The sequence below is a fragment of the Myotis myotis genome, unplaced genomic scaffold (assembly GCF_014108235.1).
Source record: "Myotis myotis isolate mMyoMyo1 unplaced genomic scaffold, mMyoMyo1.p scaffold_m19_p_6, whole genome shotgun sequence".
Classification (NCBI taxonomy): Eukaryota; Metazoa; Chordata; class Mammalia; order Chiroptera; family Vespertilionidae; genus Myotis; species Myotis myotis.
The window spans coordinates 3,595,448-3,622,056 of record NW_023416368.1 but is presented as its reverse complement, the minus strand read 5'-3'; the positions used below and the strand labels follow the sequence as shown (position 1 = coordinate 3,622,056).

The 26,609-nt window shown below is 50.9% G+C and overlaps 1 pseudogene; it reads right to left on the bottom strand.

Moving 5' to 3' along the window:
- Positions 1–3,792: 3,792 nt before the first annotated feature.
- The window catches only part of LOC118657833, a 41,175-nt pseudogene continuing 18,358 nt past the window's right edge, over positions 3,793–26,609 (bottom strand).

The following is a 26,609-nucleotide window of genomic DNA, read 5'->3' as shown; positions in this document are numbered from 1 at the left end:
TGGCGGACCCCTGGACAGTGGAGGGGTGGCTCAGGGTGAAGCCTGGTGATCAGAGGCTGTGGCTGAGCCATGTAACGTCAGCCTGGCCTCGGGGGGGGGGGGGGGGGGGGGGGTCTGGAGAGTGAGTTCCACTGCACAGTTCCTTCATCACACCCTCAAACTGAAACCCCAGTAAAGGCTGTGGACACGGAGGCCCAAAGGAGCTTCCCTCGTTGTCAATAGACTCTGAGTCTTGTCCTACCTCCCAGGCAGGAGGGGGGATGCCACCCAGGACCACGGGGAGAGGGTGACAGGCGCTCCACATCTGGACCCGCCCAAGCCTTCCTTGGTTCTCACTGAACCCTCTGCTCTCATAACATGCCGTGGGAAGCGCCGTGCTTTCCCGAGTCCCGTGAATGATCAAATTCGAGAGCGGTTTTGGGATCCTCTCTCCGCCCCCCCAACTAGAAGTTGGCCAACTTGCCCTTGAGTTTGGCTAACTCCGGGTTCAACCCCACACCAGCAGGGGGCAGTGGGGAGTGAGTGGGGCTGGCTCAGGGGGATGAGCCCCCTCCTGGAAGAAATCCATGGGCACACACACCCCAAATGAGAGGGAGGGACCAAGACATCTCATCCCTTCGCCTGCTTTTTCTGAGTTGAAGAAATAGAAACCCACACAGGAGCCCCTGGTGGCGAGGCCCATCTCCCCACCGCCGGCTCTGCCCCCTCCCGCCTCTTCAATTCTTCTTGTACAATATTGATGGAGGGGTGTTCTAGGCTCCAAGCGTAATTTATACATGACGCTGCCCTCACGCTGGGATCAGTCACCACGCAGAGGAGACCAGTTGGCGTTGGTGAGCCCACACCGTGGTCCATCGCTGCAGCAGGTCATCAAGGCATGGGTTTGGGGGAGAAGAATGTCTCGTTTTCTCTCCCCAGCATGGCCTGGACTGTGGACGGGGACACAGGACAATTCCCTCTTAACGCATCCACGCCGCCTCCAGCCTCCCACAACCGTGCAGTCACTCAGATACCACGGAAGACGAATCATTCCCCCAAAACCACCGCCTCGAAAAATGAATTTCTCTCATGGCTTGAAAACAATTTTCCAAGTGTTTCCCTGTCAATTTGGAGCTGGCCTACGTCCTTGGTTGGTTTCCTTTCATCTTGACTCAGATGATGGATTCTTCTGAGGCTCCCACTTTGGAAACGTAATTGACCATCTACAACACAAAGGCTGCTGATGGCTGGGAGAGCGTGTGTGTATGTACGATATTTGATGGGCTCATTCTGCCACGCTTTAATTACAAGACTGGGTGGCATTATAAATTGGTGTTCAATTAGGCTCAAGCCATCAACTGCTGAATACATTATACGTTTTGTTCCATCAGCCCCGCTGACGCTGACGTTATAAGCGCCACTGTAATAGCAAGCAGAGCTCCTGTTCCCAGATCAGCTTAACCCTCCCTTCCCCATTCAGACCTCTGAGTGTGGTCAGACAGTTGGTTAAATAAAGAAAGAACAGCCTGATCGTGGACGTGAGCGGGGACACACAGTCAAAGCATACAGCGCACAGCCGAGTCCACAGCAGATCTGGAATGCTCGCTGCCTGTAGCTCCACAAAGGACAGAAATGGAGGGGTCAACACGGCAAAAAGAGGGAGGCTAGAAAGGTTCAGATGGGATCTCTGCAAATCTGCCCCCCCGCCCTCCCTCCCCCACCAACTGCAGCAATTTTGAATGAGGTGCACCGTTGGCTAAATATTCCAGCAGGAAAAGGAAATGCGGTAAGGACCCAGGTGGACATCCCAATGGGTCCCCAGTCTCCCGCTCCCCTCTCCCTCACCGCCCACGGAAGCCGCTCTCTTGCCATCAGGCCCGGCTGGGGGCCGGGATCCGGCCAGTGATGCACCAGAAGTAGCAGAGCCGCTTCTTCCATCTGAATCCAGCCCAGTTCCTGCATCTCCGCAGCCTCCGCCTCCCAGACCCACCCGAGCTCCTGGATCAGGTCCTGGAGACGACACCTGTCCGGTCGGTCGTTTTAAAAGCTTCCCCGGGCACCTGGGTGAGGCCAAGGCATGCACTCTCCACCTCTCCCTCAGGCCCGTCCCTCCCACCTTCAATGCCAAGGTGGTGGGAGTTTCCAGGGACTTTCCTGGGAATTATGGCAGGCCAGCCACGCTTCCTGGAGTGACCATCTCTCCTCGGGCAACCGCTCAGCCCTGCTGTGCACTGTCACAGCCTCTCTGGAGGGGCACCTGTCTTTACAGCCCCCAGGAAGCCCAGGGGCAGCGCTGGGAGCAGCTCCGCGGGGATGTCGGTGGGAAGCTGGTGCAGATGTCCAGGCGGGAAGCATGAGGCTGGTGGAGGGTCCCGCTGCCTTCTCCCTGCCTCCCAGCATCCAGCATCCAAGTCGCTGCTGCCAGGGGAAGCCACAGGCTGTCCCTAAGTCCCAGCAGCTGACTGGACAGCGTTATGTTGCCCCGAGGTGTCCACAGCAGCTGCAGGTTGACTGGCTTATAGCTCATCCTCACCACAACCTCCTGCACTTCAACACCACCCTGAGGTCACCACAAAGGATGGTCTGAAATTAAACTTGAACTAAAAGCAGTTGTGGTGGGTAGTCACCTCCCAGGCCAGTATCTTCCTTGACAAGGTCAACCTTTACCTTAACTGAGCCTATTGTCTTTTTGCATCTATGATAACATACCCTTGAAATGTCAGGGTAACTTGTAACTTCCCTTTTTTCCGGACCCCCCAGGGCACAACCAAATGTCCTGGCCGCCAGGACAGAGACACAAATCCCTTCACTGTTACTGTGACCATGTTAATTGTTGGCTGTTAACTATCCTGCACCCAACCTCAGTAAAAGAGGTCTGTGTCTCCCATTTTACTTTTTACCCAATCCCAGAGGTCCCCCAACCCCCTTCCCCGCTTTGCTTTCTCCTGCCTCTCTAATCCATCACCAAAGGATTTCATGTAACCCACCCACACCCCCTCCTTTGACTGCAGTGTATAGAAATAGGTGAGAAACCGCCATTCTCCGAGCACTGTCCCCATCCGTGGAGATTCTGCTTCCCGGCAATTGTCGACAGTTTGGCTCAAACTCACAAAAGTTCCTCACAGGTTTGAATGTTTTTACGTTAACAGTGACGTGGAGGAAAGGGCCCTGGATTGAGTGAGGACACCTGGCTTCTGACCCGTAATTACCAGCCCTGGGATCATGGGAGATGTCCTGAACAGCAGTAACGTCATCCGTCAAGTGAGGATCATAGCATGGTCCTTGCCGCGCTCAGGCAGGGCTCCGCTGACCTTGTGCTGATGGAAATGTTGGTGAAATGCCCAGGACACATCTTTTATTCACTCATTCACACGTTCACTCGGCAAACGTTCGCTGAGCGATGCTGCCCACCAGGCTCGGAGCTGTGAGGTCATGAGGTCCTCCCTCTCCAAGTAAAATCATCTGTGGGGCCCTAACCGGGTTGGCTCAGTGGATAGAGCGTCGGCCTGCGGGCTGAAGGGTCCCAGATTTGATTCCGGTCAAAGGCATGTACCTTGGTTGTGGGCACATCCCCAGTAGGGGTTGTGCAGGTGGCTAATCGATGTTTCTCTTTCATCGATGTTTCTAACTCTCTATCCCTCTCCCTTCCTCTCTGTAAAAAATCAATAAAATACATTTTTTAAAAATCATCTGTGGGCATCTGGGAAGACATCACAGAGACAGGCCAGAAAGATGGGATGTGAACCTCCTGGACCACGGAGACTTTAAGAGGGGCTGAGTGGAAGGCGGTATCTTATTATTTTATTTTTTCCCCAAATTTCAGCTTAAAATGTTTTACTATCATTTAGATGTTTCCCCAAAAGAAAAATATTGATAGCATAAAAATCCAGGTATCAGAAAGACTCAAAAGGCCGTTTTTCACTTTGTTCAAGTTTTGTTTCCAGGCATTAAGTGTGCCATACAATTGTTTTCCAAATGTCCGATGTGTGCCTTGACTGCAACTGCTTTTCGCCGGGTCTGACCAATGTTGCAGTAGACCACTTTTGTTTCCCCAGCATCAGTAACCAACGCGTCAGCATCATCAGCTCCAATCTGAAGTCCCTGTTGCTTTGTATCAAAAGAAATTTCTTGATTTCCCACTGCCATTCCCATACAAGTAAGTAGTCTCATTTTTGCCACCTTCTGCTCATGTAATAGTCCAAGTGAATCTCTGAAGTCTTTATTATTCTGATAAAACTTGACATATGATGCCAATTTAGCATTCACAAAAATGGTTAAAAGATCATGAATAGGCTCGCCTTCCAAGAACTTGACTGGTTTTAAAGTAAGAAGATGGTCGAAGAGAAATACATTTGGATCTCTCAATGCTCGTACGCTACACCTGTGGGCCTCAACTCGCGCCTGGGAAGCACCGGCCTCCGTGTAGCTTCCTAGCAAGTCTACCAAGACTTTTGGAGCGGCATCACTTTTCCTTACAACCCATACGTGCCTCCTAAAGTAGCCGTAAAAGGGTGTGTGTTTTCTCAGTGGTAAGGTTCCAGTCAGAAATCCATTTTCTGACCTGACCCGGCTCAGCTGGATGGCCCCACAGGATGCTGCCACTTTAATGAGGCTGCAATATGCTGTATATCTTACAGGCGTATTCTTATCCATCCCGTGGAAAAGGTTGCTTAGCAACTGCAGTCTCAGAGATGGGCGTTCACCTTCCCGAAATCTGACCAGCTTTTCACAGAGGTTTTCAATCAGGGCTCCTTGCTTTTCTGGCTCCAAGACCCACAGGAGGGCTGCCACGCTGTTCATCACACTTTCCACATCTTTATCATCTTCCTTCAGACGTGCATCACAGGTTCAATAACTGAGCTAAATCTACATGAAGCCACCTTCTGAGTCCTCTGAAATTTCAGAGAAGGAGGGATTTCAGAGAAGCTCAGCAGCCTGGTCGTCCTCACTGATGTCGATGAAGGCGGGACGCTCATGGTGAAGGCCCGGGCGCGGAGGCCGCTGCACTGGCAAACCACGCCCGAAGGCGGTATTTTAGATTTTATTTATTTTATATTTTTTAAAATATATTTTATTGATTTTTTTACAGAGAGGACGGGAGAGGGATAGAGAGTTAGAAACATGGATGAGAGAGAAACATTGATTCAGCTGCCTCCTGCACACCCCCTACTGGGGATGTGCCCGCAACCAAGGTACATGCCTTTGACCAGAATCGAACCTGGGACCCTTCAGTCTGCAGGCGGACGCTCTATCCACTGAGCCAAACCAGTTAGGGCGGTATTTTAGATTTTAAAATTAAATTGTGCCCTAGGTGGTTTGGCCCAGTGGTTAGAGTGTTGGCCCTCGGACTGAAGGGTCTCGGGTTCGATTCTGGTCAAGGGCACCTACTTCAGTTGCAGGCTCAATCCCTGTTCGGGACGTGAGGGAGGCAACCAATCGATGTGTCTCTCACATGGATGTTTCTATCTCTCTCTATCTCTCCCCCTCCCTTCCACTCTCTCCAAAAAAAAAAAAAAAAAAAAAAAAAAAAAAAAAAAAATCAATGGAAAACATCCTCGGGTGAGGATTCACCAAAAAAAATATTTTTAAATTGTGAAACTTTTATCTATTACCACTCCCTCTCCCTCCTCCGCCTCCTTCTTCCAGCCTCTTTTTTCCTTTTTCTTTTGTAAATGCAGAGCCATTGTACTGTTATCAGCATAATTTCTTATTCATGATTTCCTTTCTAACAATAAAACCCTCCTCACATCTCCATTTACGAGGCTATCTGGGGTTATTTGCATTCTGACAGTTTAAATCAAATATTTTAAGAGCGGTCACGAGGAAAGCAGTAAATCTGTGACCCAGCTCCATCCCACACAAATAATGAAGATCTCGCACCAAAGCAATAAACAACCGTAAGGCGGCAGCTCATTAGAGTTCGCGATTCATCATCATGACGGACAAGTATTTTAATAAACAGGGAAGCGACGATGAGAAACCACAATGTTTGCCCTTCTTCCTTTTATTCCATCTTTGCTCTTTATTTGGACCTTATCCTGGTGATTTTGGATGATTAGTTCTGGGGATGAGAGAGTTCCGAGGTCTCTGGTTTTGATGCATCAATACAGTCAGACATGAGCTTGCATGGGCAGAGGCAGAAGAAGAAGAAATGCCCTGGTCGGGAACCCCTGGGTGAGTCTGAGCCATTTTCCGAAAAGCTCCCATTTCTTTTCCTTGCTAATACCCCACCATGTTTGGGCCAAATTATCCTGTATTTCCGGAGATCGGTGACAATCCGTGATCGCCCTGGTGTTGAGGGGGATAAAGGGGGGGCAACCTGGGGGTGTGGGGGGAGACCAGCAATCTGAATCTGTGCCGGTATCCAGTATCCTAATGCACACTCTTGCTAGCCTATAATTAAGTCACTGCCCCTTCCTTAGGCAATACTCTGTTTTCTGAAATACTCCCAGTTCACAAGGGCCACAAACCAAGAATTTAACAGCTTAGCCAGAGGGGAGGTCACCGGCACCACCCAGGCCAGGCCTTTGGGTGTAACCTCACGTCCCCCATCCCAACCCACAGAGGGACTGCAAAGCCCGTGAAAAGTCCGGAAGCCTGGTCCATATTTGGGGAGACAGAGAAACCAAGGGGATAAATGGGAGAGACCCTCCACATTCGGTACTTGAGTTTTGGAGAGTGACTCCCCTGAGTCACGTACGAGTACATCTGCAAGGAAGGGGTTTTCCAGAATCTTCTGAATACCCGTTGTGTGTTTTCCGCCTGGTAAATTCTGCAACAGTGTCACCAGGGAGTCTCTCTTTGTGTGGCCTCTTCAGGAATTGTGATTAGTTACCTCTGGCTGCATAACCAATTACCCCATTCAGCAGCTTAAAACAACAAACATTATCATCTCGTGCAATGTCTGGGGGCCAGGAATTGGAGCCTGGCTTAGCGGGGTGATGCTGGCTCAGCCGGGTGATGAGGTTCACCCCTGGGGTTGCCACGCTGGTGCCGGATACTGGTGTGAGGCCTCAGCTCTTCTCGGCCGGGGCCTCTGCACGGCTGCTTGAGTGTCCTCATAACATGGTGGCTGGCTTCACCCAGAGTGGGAGGCGGGAGACGGGAGACCAGCCAGGCGAAGCCACGCCTTCCTTCCTTCATAATCGAGTCTCAGAAGTTAGGTCCCCCATTTCCTCTTGGTCACACAGATCAGCCCTTTCAGAGAGAGGGGACGACCAGGAGGCAAGAGAGGTTGGGAGCTATCCTAGGAGCTGATACCACTCTGGTTCAGTTTCAGGAGTGTGTGTGTGTGTGTGTGTGTGTGTGGCCCATTTGGTTCCAGAACTTTCTTTGAAATCCCTGGGAAAGAATGGTCTTTTCTGCAGCAAGGCTAGTAACTAAGCCTGGGTAACACGGACCCAAGAAGCCTTTCTCAGGCCTTCCCATGCCTTATGTATTCATTTAACACACACAGGGCATCCCCCCCAAAATATATACACACTTTGAATAATTATTAATTCCAATGGGTTAAATCTGAAAAGAAAGAAATATCAATTGGTCTATGAGCTGTTAAGTGTGTATACATTTTTTGGGACACCCATATACCTCTTATGAAAATTATAAAAACTAGAGGCCTGGTGCACAAAATTTGTGCACAGGTAGGGTCCCTAGGCCTGACCGGAGATCAGGGCCGATCGGGACCTTCTGGCTGCCAGCTAGGGCCTTCCTTCATTCTGTGCTGCCCACTGGTGGTCAGCGCACGTCGAACTCCCAGTCAAACTCCGAGGGGACAATTTGCATATTAGCCTTTTATTATATAAAAGGATAATATACATATTTTTTTATAGAGATAGTTGAAGGTTATTCCTAATGTTGCCACTGAGAAGAAACTCTTGCTAACATTGTGGGGTATTTCTTTTCTTCCTCCTGGTCTCTGTCCATGTCTGTCTGGCTTTCCCTCTCTTCCCACAGCTCCCCATCCATCAGCGTTTTCATAGCAAGACATTTAAATTGATCTCAATATTGCACATCTTCTGTGGCACAAAACTAAAAATAATAGCTCGTGAGTCACAGTATCTGCAGGCTCGTTTCCCAGGAACCTGGGTGCTGGGAGCAGCCTCATTGCTGACTCCCCAAGAGCCCAGCCCCTCCGGGGTAGGGCCCTGGTCCACCTGCTTCCCCTGGGGGCTGGCAGGACAACCCGGGCCCTGAGGAGTGGGCTACCAGCCTCCAAGCCTTCAACCAGGGTCCATGGGTCTGGGGGAGGCTCGAGGGAGGGGCATCTGTGAACTCTGAGAGCCCGGGGCCTGGGAAGGGTTGGCCTCTGACGGGGCAGGGTCCCTCACACCTGTGAGCCTCTCCGTGCTGCCCCGAGCTGTGCTCTTTATAACAAACCAGTCGGCGTGAGTACGAGCCTCCGGAGCTTGTGAGCCGTCGAGTGGATTACGGAACCCGAAGAGGAGGCTCCCCAAATGTACGGCTGTTTGGTCCCTGGGACTTGCGACCAATGTCTGACATCGGGGGGCAGTCTTGTGGGGCTGAGCCTCACCCTGCGGGATCTGCACCGACTCCGGGAGTTAGTGTCAGGACAGGACCGAACTGTGGGCACCCGGTGGATGTATGCAAGCAGAGAACTGGATGTGACATCACATTCCCGCTGTCAGGAAGGAAAGATTCATCAGGCAGCCCCAGCACATGAACCTTTGGAAATGAATTTGAGAGAACAGGAAACCTGGGGTCTTGAGATGTGTGATGATCCTCCCAATCAGCCCCCTCCCACAGGTCCCCCCACTCAGCTCCCCCCCACTCAGCTCCCTGCCCCACTCAGCTCCCCACCCACTCAGCACCTCCCCACTCACTCCCCCCATCTCACTCCCCGCCACTCAGCTCCCCCCCACTCAGCACCCCTCCCACTCAGCTCCCCCCCACTCAGCTCCCACCCACTCAGCTCCCAGTACAGGTTTCACAGCCCACTGACCCACCACCACTCAGCTCCCCGCCCGTCACGTGTGCCCCTCCTGGTTCCCCGTAGGAGGGGCCAGGGCCATTGGCACCGAGTGTCCTGGCGTCATGGGCTGCGAGGGGAAGAGCTGGGGTCCCTGGTGCTCTGCCACACAGGAGCCCACAAATCACCCTCTTCCTTTGGTTGTTGCTGAGGTCCGATGCTCGCTCTGCTGAACGTGTCTCCCGCCGCAGATGGAAACCGGCTTCTATGCTGCTCATTCGGAGAAGGGAGCCTCCCTTGGAATGCAGGTTGCAGTTATTAAGTCGCAGCCAAGGAAACACAGCCAATATCTCGCGTCTGCGAGCCCGCCGGAGCGGAGCTATTAATTTGGAGTCTAGTACATCGAGGCCCCAGGAACCCGGTCCTCCGTCTTGCCCTGCAACCGCATTGCTGCTCAAGTGGGGACTCATTTTTCATCCAAATAATTCTTGGCTCTGTCAAAATAATAATATAAACACCCCCCACTTCTCAGCGTGAGTCCTGGCCAGGCACAGCCAGAAATGTTCTGCTCTTAAATTTTTCCCCTGAGCTAGGCAGGCCGGCATGCATCGAGAGGCACGCAGTCTGTTCCCTTCACGCCGCTGGGCTGCCTTCCTGTGCCCACTCAGAGCACGGCCTGTCTACAGAGAAGAAAGGAGGAGAACAGGAAGGGAGGGAGCGAGGACCGGAGAGAGGGAAGGTGGTTGAATGCTCCCTCAGGACCCAGAGCAAGGACTCCGACATTCTGACGTCCACCAGGCCTGGACGGGGATGGGGGGAGGAGGGGGCAGGGGGCCACGGAGCCCTGAAATCCGCCCCGTGTCCTCTGACTGCTCAGAGGCTCAGTTCCCCGCGTAGATGATGCGAGTGATCACAGACCTTACAGGATTGTCACAGGGAAAGAACAGGAAACAAGCCATTCCGGACACTTCAGCACAGTAAGTACATGGCTGGCCAGGAAGCGAATGACAGGATGTTCCCCATCGCCCGTCGCGAGGGAACTGCCATGCACACCGCAGGAGGCCCTGTGACAGCGAGAGACGGACAAGAGCGGAACGCTCCGCCGGCCGCTCCGGAAGACAGGTTCCTACAAAGTCAGAGCCGGCTCCGGCCCGCAGCCCTGCTGGACGTGGCCCGAGCTCCCTGTGCAGGCCCGCGTGTGCCTGTAGGATGCTCAGCAGCACTCCCCTCCCACACCCCAGGCGTGACAACCAAGGCAGCCCGGGCATCGGTGAATGTCCCCTGAGGGTCAAGGTCACCTGCACTGAGAGCCATCAAGTGAAAGGCTTCGCATCCCCGGCACCTACCCGAGAGAACTGTCCCCACAAAGGCCTGTTCTCTGACTCCAGGCAGCTCTAACGTCACTGCCCTGAACCAGAAATGACCCAAAGTCCCTCTGAGGTATGTGAGTAACGCTGCATGTGTGTTATGCTGAGTGCAAGGGGCCGGACGCAACAGGCAACACAGACGAGCCCATTGGCATGACCATCTGGAAAGGGCAGACCTCGCTCCTTCGGAGAACGAGTCTATCTGTGGGGACGGTGGTGGGGGAGGGGGCGGGCCGGTTCCAAAGGGGCACCAGGGAATTTTATTTTTAATATGTATTTTTTATTGATTTCAGAGAGGAAGGGAGAGGGAGAGAGAGATAGAAACATCAACGATGAGAGAGAATCACTGATTGGCTGCCTCCTGCACGCCCCACACTGGGGATCGAGCCTGAAACCTGGGCCTGTGCCCTGACCTGGAATCGAATTGTGACCTCCTGGTTCATAGTTCGATGCTCAACCTCCGAGCCACACCTGGGGGCGTGCCAGGGAATGCTTTAGCACAATGGAAATGCTCTGTATCTTGACTGTGGCAGGGACACATGGTAGGCGGTTGTCAAAACTCATAGAAATGTACAAGATAGACTGTACAGGAAGTGGAGTGAATAATTCTATTATATGTAAATTATGCCTCAAGAAATCTGATCTCCAAAAAAAAGGGAGAGAAGGAAGGAGGGGGGAAGGGAGATTGAAAATCACATCTCCCAGTGCCCAGATGACAAACACTCAACAAACTGAAGCCTTCTAAATCACCCCTGTTCTAGAGAGAGACAAGAAGACAGGGACAGTTGGACAAGCATGGTGACCTGACAAGACCCAGCATTAGGACCCCATTTGGGGTGGAGAGCTGGGGGTCCCCACCAAACATATTCTGAACCCTTCCCCCTACCCCCCAAGAACACTTCCCTGACACCCTGCACAAAGGCGGCACGGTTCTGGAAGGTGAATGTCGGAGTCTCGGGCCGGAGTCCCCCCCACCCCAACACATACATATTCAGACGGGAGAACATGGGGGGCTTGTTCAGAATAAACAGTGTAGGGCCTAACTCAGAGGGCCCAGCAGACCCGAATCTCTTCCTCCTGCCACGTCCAGGCTTGGATTTCCACTCCAGAGGGAGGGCGGGTTGTTTATCTGCCTGCACTGCCCCCACCCACGGACGGGCAAGGCCTCTGAGACAGGAAGCCCAAGGTACTTACCCTCGGCGCTTAGTACCGGGCGGAGGGCACACAGGAGGCGGAAATCCAACGAATGCTCCGCTCTCGGCCCCTTGATGAGTGAAGAAATGAAGGCTCGGATAAGCTCATCAATGACACAGGCCTCGGCTCTGCTGATGACAGCCTCCGGTTAGCTCTGTGGGAACACCTGGAAAACTCCGCAAACAGGTCGGCACCGGGAAAGCCAAGGTCGATGGCTCCCCATCGTCAGCTTGGGCGCCGTGTAGTTGCAGCCGGCCCGGGTTTCACAGCCCCTGAGCGGCCACCGTTCAGCATCCCCTTCCTTCCCCAGTCGGTGCGGACACGCCCTGGGCAGGCCCAGGGGACAGAGGGGCGGCCTGCGGTCAGTCCCAGGGCTGAGGTTGGGAGGGGAAGCTCAGGGCGCCGCAGCCAAGCACAGGGGGGGCCTCGCGGGAATCAACCTCCCGGACGTTCCCAGCGCGAGAAGGCAGCTGTAATCACAGACTTCCCGTCCAGCCTGGCCTGGCAAAGGCCCCTCCTTCTCATTTCACAGAAAAAGAAGAAAAGGTTTGCTGACTCTAACTCATTGGTTCTCAGCCTCGGCCGCACATGAGAACCACCTGGGAATCTTTTTAAACTCCTGATTTCCGGGCCTCCTCCTCCAGAAATTCTGTTTCTTTCTTACTCGTGTTGTGGCCCCACCCCATAACAAAGAAACAGAATTTCCGGAGGATGAGGCCCAGAAATCAGGATTTTAAAAAGATTCCCAGGTGATTCTCATGTGCGGCCGAGGTTGAGAACCACTGCCTTAGACCCTGCTCCACCTAACTTTCATTCCAGGCAGAAACCTCTCCCAGTGCTATTCCTTACAAGCAGCCTGCCTTGGAAAGGCCAGTGGAAGTTGTCAGCTGAGGGAAGTTTCTGGATGATGGATCATTATGTAAATTTTGGCACCAACTCTGAAGCTCCAAGCATAGAGGGAGGGCTGCTACGACAAGACCCCTTTCCTTTCCACCTACTTATTTTAGGAACCAGTATATATGGTTCATAAAATATGTTTTTATTTATTTCAGAGAGAGAGGAAGAGAGAGGGGGAGATAGAAACACCAATGATGAGAGATAATCATTCATCAGCTGCCTCCTGCACACCCCCTACAGGATTGAGCCTGAACCCCGGGCATGTGCCCTGACTGGGAATCGAACCATGATCTCTTGGTGCACGGGGTGACATTCAACCAATTGAACCGCACAGGCCGGACATGAATCAGTATATAGTTTTAACCTTACACTAAAAAACAGAGAAAATGACGCTGCCCGGTGGCTCCCTGGAGCACGAGTAGCCCTCAGCCACGGTGCCTGAGCCGACGGTAGGAAGAAAGACAGTTTCCATCCATGTGGAGAGATGCAATTCTAACCAGTTTTGTTCTTATGCTTAGTAATTACTTATAAAACTGTGTAATGTATTGGTTTTGATAAATGGGATACTCATAATTACACTGTTAGCTCAAACCAGAAAAAAAAATTTTTTATTTTAATTCCAGAGCTTTATGGTCACAGGTAATTAAAAAATGTAATTTTAACTGATCCTTTCTGCTGAGAGAATTATGATGGGATAATTAATAAAATACTTTCAGGCATAACATATATTGCAGGAGAACACGATTCCGCGGGGGAAATGGAATGGAAATTCGAGTTCAAGGAGAGACACACGAGTTACAAAGTTGCTGGCTATTAAAAAGGAGCTGGTCCCTGAATCCCACTGAACAACGACGGCCATCAAATCACTGTGGCATTTAGGTTTCCTTGGATACCTTTCCAAAGGGTGACAGTTTTACTTTTTAAGTGTCAATATTTTACAATGCATAGCAAATGTTAGCCTCTGCAGCCATTTAAATTTATGGAAGATTTTTAGATGTCAATTAAAAATATGTGAGAAGGTACAAAGTATTTTAAATTCTTTGTGGTGGTGGAAGAAGGTACATAAGCAAATAATAATTAATAATAAAAATTTCTGCCCTCAGAGGACCCCTCAGACTCTTACCTTGAGACCACTAACTTTTTAAAAAATATATATATTTTTATTGATTTCATAGAGGAAGGGAGAGGGAGATCGGAACATCAATGATGAGACAGAATCATTGATGGACTGTTTCCTGCAGGCCCCCTACTGGGGAAGGAGCCCACAACCTGGGCATGTGCCCTTGACCAGAATTGAACCCGGGACCCTTCAGTCCGCAGGCCGACACTCTATCCACTGAGCCACACCAGCCAGGGCGAGACCATTAACTCTCGTTTTGCAAAAAGTGCTAACAAGTCTCCCTTTTCTAGCTTCCCAGCTGGCAGCTACTAGAAGAGGAAAAATAAAATAAAAATGGGGGGAAGGTGTCTGCCCGCAGGGATACCTCAGGTGGCAACAGTAGCTACCCGGTTAGGAGGGAGGACACAGAATCTGAGCGTCAGGTGTGCCTGGCTCTCTCAGGGTAGAACAGACACCTGTCAGGCTGGCCCAGTGACGGGGCTGCCCAGCAGGAACCATGTGGTCACCATCACTGTGTCGGCTACGAGAGACTGAGCCGCAGGCCGAGGCACTGCTGGGTGATTAAGGTACATTCTAGAGACACTTCCATGAAAGGCCTTGCTCAGCTCTCAGCGTCTCCCAGGGCAAGCGGCAATGCCCCAGGGAAAAGGACTCCAACAGAACCCGGTCGGCAAGGTGTGCTCGGGTGTGAGGTGGCCCTTCCAGTCCCACGGACTCGGGGATCACGACACAAGCGCCTGCAAGAAGGGGCTGGGGGTCCAGCGAAGGCGTCAGATTCCCGTTCCCAGGGGCCTGGGACAATGGGGACAACAGGTGCCTATCTCTGCAGCTTTCTAGGTGCTGGCAGCTTACAGGTTTCCCCTCAAAGACCCCTCACCACTATTTTACGGGGCAAAGGCCGCCCAATGACATCAGGTCTTAATCCCCGGAACCTGTCACTTTGCCAAGAAAAAGGGTTTTGGTGTGTTTTGTGTTTGTTTTTTAAATGCAATGAAGTTCAGGGTATTGAGATAGGGGGTGAGCCAGAGTTCTATCCTGTGGGCCCCAAATACAGTCACAAGTGTCCTCATTCGTGGGAGGCAGAGGGAGAGCCGACACAGGCAGAAAAGAAGGTGGCGTGAAGGCAGAGACAGACGAGCCGAGGACCGCCAGCCACCGGGCATGTGCCCCGATCGGGAATCGAACCGTGACCCTCCCGGTTCATAGGTCGACGCTCAACCACTGAGCCACACTGGCCGGGCGATGCAGTGATTTTTGGCTCTTCTTTCAACTGCCACACAGAAGTACGTGCTTGGATTTGGGACGTAAGGGACATCTTTGTGGTGAGCACAAGCACTAACGTGATATTAATCTGTCACTGGAACAAGAGCCCTGCTTCTACTGCCTCGCACCGAGCTGGATCATTTTGCCCAGATGTTAGGCTTTGGTGAAAATATCCAAATGTCTCTGTTATGGGCCGGTTCCGTCCATGTCACCCCTGGAATCTTACCGGAACACCCAAGTCAGCTCCTGGATGTTGAGACGCGGGAGAATGAAATGGAGGAACAGCTGCTCACGTCTTTAATGTCTGCTCTTTGCCATGTGACCGAATTATTCCTCAGCAATTGCTGTAACGGAGACCCGTTTATTTAATTTAAACGCTTAACGCATTTTCCTGCTTGAAATAAATGGGGCCCGGGAAGGATTCCTTTCCAGGAAGTCCTGGGATTGGCTTCCTGCCTTGATGTGAAACACACCTCCCGGCTGTTGGGAACCGGGGCGCGGGAGAGAAACCTGGGGCCCAGGGAGAGAAAGGGCGCCTCGCGAAGGGAACTTGCCCGGGAGCTTTTATAATCAGAACCTCTTCTTTCTCTCTCACAGGGTCGGCTGCGTTTCCCAGAACACAATACAGTGACGGTCTTTTGTTTCATGGCAAATCCTGAGACATGGAGGCTCTTCAGCGTTAGACGGTGTTTCTCACACTCTGGTCACGTCTGCGACGCCGGAGTGGCGCCCAGACGCCTCTTTCGAAAAGGACTCAGCCCTTTCCTCCTATTTGCGATGCTTAGTGGGAGGGAGAGACGCCGGCTCTGGTGGGCGTGGGAAAGCTAGTCAGTGGGCCCCCGAGATGGACGATCACGGAATTGCGTGGGAATTCATCTTTTCTTACTCAAAATAATCACTTTGCTGCAGATTTTTAAATACATTTGAAAAAGCAGCTCAAATCGGAAGGCGTGAGGCTCTGTAAGGCGTGGGGTTCTCTGTGTAACTGGTGTGACATTTCAGGTAAACAGAGGTGCAGACTGGCTGGTATGTGATGCGAGGTCGTCTCCTTGACCCGGCTGTCAAGCTTGCTCCAGGAGAGGTGGGATGCTCTAATGATGGGATCTTTCTAAAAGTTCCCAAATCGGGCTTAATTCTCAGCCATGTGCCATCTGGCAAGTGACGCATACAATTTTTAGTTCTAGACGCGCTCATCTATCTTGGTTGATGAGTAGCTCGCCGACGTGGCTTCTCCCATGAAGGTGTAGCCGGGGAAAGCGACAGGAACAGGAGCCGAGGGTTCATTCTGCAGCAGCTGGGCCCCTGATTCCAAACGCCATGGAAGGCAGAGGGAAGGAGACGAAGGCCGCGAGGAATGGGAATCCGACGATTCAGCAGCGTCCTGAGCAGCTGCCGACTCAGGATATACTTATTGATTTGAGAGAGAGACAAATATCCATTGGTTGCTCCCCCTCCGTACCCAGACTGGGGATAGAACCTGCAACCTAGGCATGTGCCTTGACCAGAAATTGAGCCCGCAGCCTTTTGGCGCATGGGATGATGCTCCAACCAATTGCGTCACCAGGCCTGCGCTTGTTATGTATATTCATAATTTTATTTGATTTTTCGCCTCTGATTTTGGAGGAGAGGAGAGGAAAGGAGACAAAGGACGACTTAGAGTGTGTCCAATGTATTCAGAGAATAATTAATTATTAAGGAGCGATATGAGGGCTTTCATTATTCTGAACCCTCCCACCCCCAAAATTTCAAATATTCCAATTTTTGAAATAAATGTATAGCCTAAACTCCTTTTAAGGTGCTTTTCTAATTGCAATATTTTAGTTAGATAAGTGACATGTTATCCATCAGTGCCATTTAAAATACTGACATGTATAAGATTATGAGAAAAAGTTTAGTTATTGCGTATAGCAGATGGGAGGTATTTTATCTTATTCACAGGGGAATGTACCTGGCTCTCGAGAAATCATGGCAACAATAAAGAATTAAGTGTTGATATATTTTTTTTCTCCAGGTGAGGCTCGAACTCACAACCTCGGAATTATAAGATAATTTTTTTTAAAGGCTTTTCTGCTGTTAACATTAAGGGAAGCTGGGTGAAAAGGATATGGGAATCCTTTGCAGAACCTTTGCTACTTTTCTGTAAGTCTATAATTACTCAAAAATAAAAAGTTAATTAAAAAAAGAGATTATTCTGCATCTTCATTAGAATGGCTAAAATTAAAAGGAGGAACAATACCAGATAGCAACAAGGACCCCAAGAAGCTGGAAGGTCAACTGGTATACCATCTGGGGAAAAAGTCTGGCAGTTTTACTGAAGTCATTCATGTTGTCAATCCAGGTATATACCCCACGAAAACGAGTGCTTATGTTCAAGGAAAGACCTGTACCTGAAGGTTCACAGCAGCATTCTTCTTTTTTTTTTTAAAGCAGAATTCTTCTTAATAGCCTATTACAAACTGAACTGTGTTCACCCCAAAATTCATAGGTTTAGGCTCTAACCCTCACCATGACTGTACTGGGAGAGGGCCCTTACGGAAGTGCTAGTAATTACAGTTAAAGGAGGTCATAAGGATGAGACCCTGCTTGATCCGGTCTGACTGGTCTTCTTATTAGAAGAGGAAGAGACACCGGGGATGGACGCCCAGAGAAAAGGCCACGTGAGGACACAGGGAGAGAAGGCCATCTGCAAGCCACGGAGGGAGGCCTCGGAGAAACCAACCCTGCTGACACTTTGATCTTGGCCTTCCAGCCTCCAGCCCTGTAGAGTCGATTTCTGTTGATGAAGCCGTGCTGTGCGTGGCAGCCCCGGCAGGCTAACACGAAGCCCACGCTGGAACCAGCCCAGCGCCCGCCAGGAGCAGGATGCATGGAATGAGTTGCATATGTTCATACAACGGAATAATATGTTTACATGAGAAAGAGCAAACTATTGACATGTGTGACCTCATGGGCCAGCGGTTCTCAACCTGTGGGTCGCGACCCCTTTGGCGGTCAAACGACCCTTTCACAGGGGTCGCCTAAGACCATCCTGCATAGCAGATATTTACATGACGATTCCTAACAGTAGCAACATGACAGTGATGAAGTAGCCACGGAAATAATTTTATGGTTGGGCCACAACATGAGGAACTGTACTTAAAGGGCCAGAAGGTTGAGAACCACTGTCATGGGTGAACCTGGAAACACATTGAGTGAAAGAAAATACTCTTAGGTTTCAGTTGTAGGAAGTTTAAAACCAGGGAAGCCTCGTAGGCAATAGAGGTCAGGACAGTGGTGACTTTGGGGTTCTGGCTGGGAAGGGACGCGGGGGTCTCTCTGGGGTGGCAGATGTTCGGCATCTTGACTTGGTGGTGGCTCCATGGGGCCCATGCATAGAAAATCACTGAGCCGTGCACTGAGATCTGCCCACTTGGTCACAGTATGTGTCTATAAGAAGTGAAAAGACAGGCAGACGGGAGGAGGAGGAAGAGTCGTCCTGCCCCCATCGACTTTACGCTTTTCAACCAGCAGCTCTGTTGCATGAACACAACCTCGGGCATCTCATCTCCATGTGGGAGGGACAGTGACAGCCCCTCTCCGCATGCCAGGAGCCCCCTCCCGTGCCCCGCCTCTCCGCAGAGCCCCGATGACAGCACTTGGGATGCGTAAGCCTTAAAAGGAAGCGAATTAAAATATCAAGACAGTAGAAATGAGTCTTAAAGCCCAAACATCAGTTCGAGTTTGAAAATTAAGTCGGACTTCCTTGAACATCGGTGTTAAGAGCCCGGTAAGCTCCCTTTCATGAAAGGGCTGCTTAAATATTGCATGCCAGGCCCTCTCCCCGGGATTGCAGGCAGCCAGCGTTTCATCTTCTGCTTCCATCAAAGGCAGGAGGGCTTCATCACAGATTCAGAGAGTGAGTGTTGGCGGCTCCCCGGGGGCCAGCCCACGGAATTAATATCTTCTACATGCAACTGATGAAACATGGAATAAAATAAGGCAGACGTGATGCAGAGAAAAATGGGGGCTGCAGTCAACTAGGGCTGTGACTGTGTGAGGTGAGGTTGGTCCCTGTGGTGGGTGCGGCCAGGGGGGCCTCCTGGAGGAGGTGGGTGTTGAGATGGGACTGCATTCAGTAATAATAATAATAATAATAATAGTCTTGGTTTAAATTCTGCCTACAAGCAGACCCTGAGACAAGGATTCAAGGGAACATAGTTTATTTGGGAGGCACTGGGAATACCTCCCAAATAGAATAGATGAGTGAGGAAATGGGAAAGGGACAAGAAGACAGCCAATACAGGGTGTGATGACAAGCCAGCCTCCACCATGGACAACTGGGGCCCTGGGCCACGCTGTGGAGCACCAGCCTGGAGTCACCCACCCGAGAGGGAGAGAGCTGGTGTTTGCACACTGTTGGCTGAAGGCAGCTGAGAGGGGATGGCGTTTTCCCCTGCACGCCCATCACGCTCCAGGCACTGTCGCAGCAGGCTCCGGCTGCCAGAAAAGCCACAGGCAGAGGGACACAGATGGTGCCAGGCGGCAGGACACAGGTGGGAGGCGCCAGGTGCAGGGTGGCCTGGCTCCTGTGGTCGCTATGCACTGTGTTCCCCATCATGGACCAGGCGCTGGGCTAAAGCTTTACCTGCGCTTCCATGTCATCCAGGCAGCTCCTCACATGAAAACTGAGTTCCAGAGAGGTTGAGGGATTGGCCCAGGAAGGAACACTGGGATTGACCCTGAGGCTATGTCAGCCACAGGCTCGAGCCAGCAGACGTGCTGACAGGTGTGTGCCAGCTGCCCTCCACCCTCCTTCTCCATCCACGCCTGCACCTCCTCATCTCACCTGAAATGTCCCAGCACAGATTTTGAGGCCTGATCAAGGAAGAGCTGTTCAGTAACTGAAAGGAGAAACACATGCTCTGAGCGCTCAGAAAAGCCAGTGGCAGGAAAAGATGGAAACAACCCAAGTGTCCATCAGTGGATGATGGGTAAATGCACTGAGTCCATCATGCCGTGGAATATTACTCACCCAAGAAAAGGAGCAACTTCAAACACAGGGTGCCAGGGAACGAAGCCAGACATCAAAGACCGCAACCTTATGAACCTACTTATATGGAACACCTGAAATGGACAAACTCATGGAGACAGAAAGTAGATTAGAGATGGCCAGGGGCTCGGGGAGGGGGAGACTGGTGAGTCATCAGTTAACGGGTACAGAGTTTGGGCTGTGGAAAAGGTTTTAGAACTAGATGGTGGTGATGGTTGCATAACACAGTGAATGCACTTAATGTCACTGAATTGTACACTGAAAGGTGGTTAAAATGGTAACCTTTATATTTATATATATTCTAGCACATTTACAAAAATTAATCATGTAATATACCGAAATCATTGGCTTGCGCATGGGAAGTGGGTGCGTTGTAGGGAGTATGAATTCTGTCTCAGTAAAGGTGTTTAAACGCCCAGGGCAGGTGTGAACTCAGCAGGAAGGCCCGTCTCCTGCTCATCTGGCTTCCTGCTGCCATTCCTGACGGAAAAGCTGGTGCTGTGGACGGCACGGGTCATGTTGGCGGCAGCTGCCTCATCCAGCACGACGCTGGCCAGTCAGGCAAATGTGGGGACGTACAGAGGGTCCCTTCCGAGTTGGGGGGAGGCCCCCCTCGAAGGCCACATTCCTGGAGGCCACCGCAGAGCCCCATGGTTTCCTGGGCCAGTAACCGAGAGGTTGCAGCTGGCCATGAGCTCGGACGGCTGACTTGCGGCAGTGTGGTGCTCTGCTTGGCTGACTTGCTGCAATGTGGTGCTCTGCTTGGCCAGGACGGCTTAAATGTTTTCAATAAATACAGCTTTGTTCTGCTTTCTGGTTATATGAAAACACATGCTCATTGTAAAAGAAATTGCAACAATATAGAAAATTATCCAACAGGAAAACGGCCTGGGTGCCACTGTTAACATTTTGAGGACCATTATTTCGTGCATCTCTAGAAGCATTTATATGCATGTCCACGCGCGCGCGCACACACACACACACACACACACACACACACACAGGTTCATCCATGGGCTTGTGTACAAGCACATTATATCACAGACATTTTTTTTTATTGCCATTCCTTCCTGCCCCCCACTTCCCTCGCCTCTGGTCGATGTGAACAGGCTGGTGTACGTCTCAATCCATGCCCTCCGGAACTCATTAGTGAGCAAACATAGAGCCGTTTATCTGGTATGCTTTGCTGCAGAGCAAGCCACCCACGCTTGGTGGCGTGGGGCACAATCACTGGAGGAAGCTCCTGGCTTCTGAGGGTCTGGAATCCGGCAGGGCACATGGATTGGTCCACGTGTCTGGAGGCCTCAGCTGGGAAGACTCAGCAGTGGGGGCTGAGCGGGGCCACCTGGCGGCTTCTCCGCTCGCACGGCTGCTGTCGGGCAGGGATGTCTTGAAGGCTGGGCTCAGCTGGAACTGTTGCCTGGAACCTAAACATGGTTCCTCGTGTCGCTTGGACTCCCTCACAGCATGGCCACTACTTTATGCGCGGGAGGGTCCCAAGAGGCACCCTCGGGAGAAGAGTTTCAAGAGTCCCGAGGTCATGCAGCATCACTGTCCTCCCCATTCTATTGGCTAAGAGCGAGTCCTAAGATCAGTCCAAGTTCAAGGTCAGGGAGAGGCAAGGTCACCCTGCAGAAGAGCTGGTGGGATGGGAGGTAATGTTGCAGCCATCCCTGGAACACAGTGTGGACTATATCTGTGGCTACACACACCCCTTAAACAGAAGGTCCTCTATGGCGTCACGCCCATGGTGAGGAGGTGGTACACACTGTCAGCTGCTCGTCAGCTGCAGTATTTGGTAGGCTCCCCAGTAAAGCTCATGCCTCCTCACATCGTACAGGCCAGGCCTGCACTGCAGAATGTAAGCAAAGCCGGGGGGCCGGGGGGGGTCACCTGAGCCCATGAGACACCGGAGGGCCTTTCTGCACAGGTAACACTTGTTCTGAGACAGCGAGGTGATCGCATAGGAGCCTAGAGAGGACCTGCCTGGCCCCTCTCCCCTAGATGGAGTAATTTCTGGGGACAGGATGCAGGTGTCTTAGCTGCGGATGAACTGGAGTGACCTGGTGCCATCCCTGGGGTTCACTAGTGTGGGGCTACGTAGCTTGTACTTCTCTGGAGCACAGAGTGTGGAAATCTGTGTCCCTTGGTTCACCAAGCCTTGAGGATGTCTTGTTTGGGCATCAGGTCTAGTGGAAGAAGCCCAGAGCCCTGGTGGCAGTTGAGTCTAACGGTAACAATGACACGGAGAGGAAGCAAACGGCTTCATTTATTCCAGATGTCACATCTATTAAAAGATGGTAAGAGCCCAGCTGGCATGGCTCAGTGTCTGAGCGTCAACCTATGAACCGGGAGATTACGGTTCAATTCCCGGTCAGGGTGCATGCCGGGGTTGCAGTAGGGGGCATGCAGGAGGCAACCAATCAATGATTCTCTCTCATCATTGATTGCTCTCTCTTTTCCTCTCTGAAATCAATAATATTGATTTCATATATATATTTCATATATATATATATATATATGTATATATATATGACGGTAAGAAACATACAGCTGGCCAGAAGACATGGCCAGAAAGTGTTGGATTTCCTGCCAATCAAGGAATGGAAAGTTCACCTTGATTCACTGGAAGGTGAACGTTGGCCCCTCATCAGAATCTAGGATTTGTTACCGATGTTCGTAGAAGAGCAGTGGCAGCAAGAAGCAGCTAATGAAATGCAGGCTTCCGCCCTCTCCTTTGCGAGGGTCCATTCCCACACCGGCTCCTAGCTTTTCATGCCACCTTTGTATCCTCTCCTTAAAGAGGGGCCCCCATATCCGATAAGCTTTGGGTCCTGCAAAACCTGGACCCACCCCAGGGAAGCGCTGTCCTGCCAGGTTCTTAAGGCAGAGTGTCAAGTGCGCCGTCGGTGACCTTGAAACTTCTCGTGACTCCTGAAGGACACGCCGGGGAGAAACCCACAGCTGCACTTCAGCTGGGGAGCCTTTGTTAGCGTCTTATCTCATCAGGAGCACCAATGCTAGCGAAGGAGAGAAGCTGGGGAATGGAAAATGTATTTGCGTGCTATCAGATTATTAAAAATAAATACTTATACTGTTGTATTGATTTCCCGAATCCAAATGCAAATGCCTTGGAATACAGCCCTCTTTTAAAAAGCCAGTTATAAGATTTCATTTTCAACAGTGTCTTTCATTGTCAAGCCCTTTGGCAAAGAAGCTGAAAGCGAGCCAAGCCTGAAATGGCCACAGTGACGAGCAGCCTGCTAACTCACTGGTTCTCGTTCTGACCGAGAACGCCACCGTCTTGGCTATTCCCAGTACAGCGGGGGTCCAGCATTTTCAATCCTCCAGAGGGACCACTCAGCAAACCAACCCATCATGCCCGCAAGGAGAGAAACAGATGCGGAGGGTGTGGCTGATGCAAACAGGACAGGAGGTGGGGTGACTCCGGGATCGCAGGCAGGAACTGGGGAGGCTGGTTCAGGGTCAGCCACAGGCCTGGCTTGGTGAGGCCCCTGATGCTGAACCCTTAAAACAATCCAGTGGGACGGCCTTCAATTCAACACGTGACGCAGGTCACTGGCCTGTGGGTGCTGTCCCTGATGCCCTGGCGTACTATTCCCACTAATGCCACAATGAACTCTACTGGCGCCTCTTAATCCAATCACCAGCTTGCAATATGCAGAATGAGCTGGGTGCACCTGATTGGTCAAGCCTGGATCACATGACTCCAGGTTAGTTGCAAGGGAAACTTGAAAAGTGACTACCAGGCTTTTTTGGTTTATATGGGAGGCAGGCTTCAGAAGCATTAGGAGTAGACAAAAGATTTGAACAGACAGGCCTCTTACAAAAGCAGACGCATGAAAGGGCAATAAGCATATAAAAAGATGGTTAACATCGTCATTCACCAGGAAACTGCAGATTAAAACCACGGTGAGACGCTACTGCCTATCTAGTCAAGTGGCTAAAATGTAACTCTGACAATGACAAATGTTGGCAAGGACCTGGAGGAATTAGAACTCTCATGTGCTGTGGGTCAGCATGGAAAATAGTACTTCCACTTTGGAAAACAATTGGGCAGTCTCTTATAAAGTTAAACATACACTTACCTGTGCCGCGCCAGCACAGCCAAAGATGAACCTGAGTGGGGGCGGCTGAAAGGCTTAGAAAAGACAGACAAGAGAATGAAAGCTCGGTCTCTAAGAGACAGCAACCGCACCCACAAGCCGTGTCTTTATTTTATAGCAGATGCCACGAGGCAAAGTAAGGGCGTGATCAAGATGTTTACAGCATTCTCGTGGGTTTTGATCCTACTCAGCTACATGCACCTGAACTCTATCAAGCCCGCATCACTCAGGTGCCGGGAGCCGGTCCATCCTTGCTGTTTCAAGGGACCTGGCATATATGGCATATTGTTCTTAATATGTTTGCTCACCTTCTTGGCACTATGTGTTTTAACCAAGGTCTCCTCTCTGAGAAAGGTTGTTTCCCCAGGTAGGGATTTTCCCCTGAAGTTAGGGAGGGAATAAAACCTCTTAACTAAGTGCCAGGCGGGTAATTAATCACTTTAACTACGAACAATCGTGCTTAAGCTACATAATCTTTACTCCCTGGAATGAAGATAAGAAACGCCCTAACCTTTGTAATAGAGATTGATAGGATTGAATCAACTGGTATAAATACAGTTGTAACAAGACAGCAAGAGACAGAACTTAGAATACAGAACCAAGAGAGACAACCTAGGCACAGAACCTACACAGAACTAGAGACAGAAGAACTTCGCTGGAGAGAACATGGCAAAAGATCCTGGACTGAACCTGACTACAGAAATGGGCAAGAGAACCAGACTAGAACCTGGTGACTGAACCTGGCTGGATAACCTGGACAGAACCTGGCTGGAGAACCTAGCAAGACAACATGGACACAGAACTTGGCTGGAGATCCTGGCTGGAGATCCTGGATAGGCTGCTGATCAACTGAATGCTGTCTCCATGTCATCTCTTCTTCGCCGACTCCGTCCACACCTTTGGGGACCCCTGGACCAGCTGGGGCAGGACCCCGGCACTCAGGCACGTGGGGCCACGTGTTCGGACCATAGATTCAAGCTTACAATGACAGCTGTTGGCTATAATTGTGCTGGGAGGGCCCTGCCCTCCAAGCTGGGACTTGCACGTGGCAATGAGAGGACTGTGCCCTCTCATCAGTCCGAGGCTTGAACCTGTCCAAACACTGTAGCGGCGCCCCACACTTACCGAACAACTCAAGGATTCCACTCAGGTCTTTACCCAGAGAAATGAGAATACATGTCCACACAAAGACGTGTACACAAGTGTTCATGAAAGCTTCGTTCACAATAGCTCAAACCAGAGACAGTTCGAACATCCATCAACAAGAGAACGGATAGACAAATTACAGATTGTGACAGAGATGAAATGGAAAACGACTCAATCTTAAAAGGAAAGCGGCCACATGGACAGGACTAAAAACAGGAAGGCGAGTGAAAGAAGGCAGTCCCACAGGGACCTACAGTGCGGTTCTATTTTCATGAGCCTCGAGGGAAGAGTTGTGATAGAAAGCAGGTTGGTGGTTGCCTGCAGCCTGGGGCGAGGAGTGTGTTTAGACTGGGAAAGAGTTAAAAAGGGGAACCTTTAGTGGTGATGGAAATGGTCTGCATCTTTTTTATTTTATTTTAATTATAAAATCTTTATTGTTTTCTTCCCATTTCCTATCTACTCTCTTTTTTAAAAAATGAATCTTTATTGTTGAAAGTATTACATAAGTCCCCCCTCTCCCCCCTGTTGGCCCCCTCCAGCTGGTCTGCATCTTGACTGTGGTGGTGCTTATATGTGCATATCCCGTCAGAACTCATCAAACAGAAATGTGTGCATTTTATTGCATGTCAATTGTACCTCCGTGAAACTGATTTCAAAGAGGCATCAGGAGAATGCAGGGCCTACTTGCAGATAACTTACCTTTCCTAGAAAAGTCAAGGTGGACATACGGGTAGGTCCAACCAGAGCAGAGTGCGGGAGTCTTTGATGGTGTGGGAAGCTAGTCTCCTGCTCACCCTCCCCATCCTCTCTCGCCCCCTCCCCCATGAGCAGGATGCCGCCTGCAGCTGCCTGTGTTCTAGCAGCCACCTTGAGACAATGAGGGAAACCGGGGTGAGGGAGAAGCCAATAGTGGAGGAGGGGAGGCAGTGAGACTGGGCGGAGCCTGCTCAGACAGCCTGCTGCAGGACCCGCCCCTCTCGGAGATAACAGTTCCCTGTGCTCAGTCAAGCTCGCTTGCATTGTATTTTCCACCATTTGCAACATATTCCCTCAAGAGATTTCCTAAAGACAGGCCCAAGCCCCTTTCCGTCCCTTCTCTTTTTTCTCCCCTCATGGATTCTACTCTGCTCCCCTCCACTTTGCATTTCTCTCTTAGATATGCAACTTATTAGGCCACATCTAGAATAAAAACCCAGCGCTTATCTGGTTTAAGCAACCCCTATCCTTCCAGGCCTTTACAATCACGTTTATTCTTACCCCGGAGTCTGGCACCATCTTCCATTAATGTGTCAGCATCGCGCTCCCTGCAATAAAGTACCAGAACACGATTGCTGAGTCCGGCTAATTAAAGATGTGTATCATGGGTGGAATTGCCTCTTTGGAACCAAAAAATTAATTATGTTTCTGTGGCCCGGTGACCAGATGTGGAAAACAAACCAACAGACACACATAACCGTTTGCTATCTACAGTTCTCCCAATAAATTATCTTCAGTCCTATTTGCTTTTTCAGAGTCTGTGGGTACCGATGGGATCTAAGAAAACGGGATTTGGAGGGCCCGC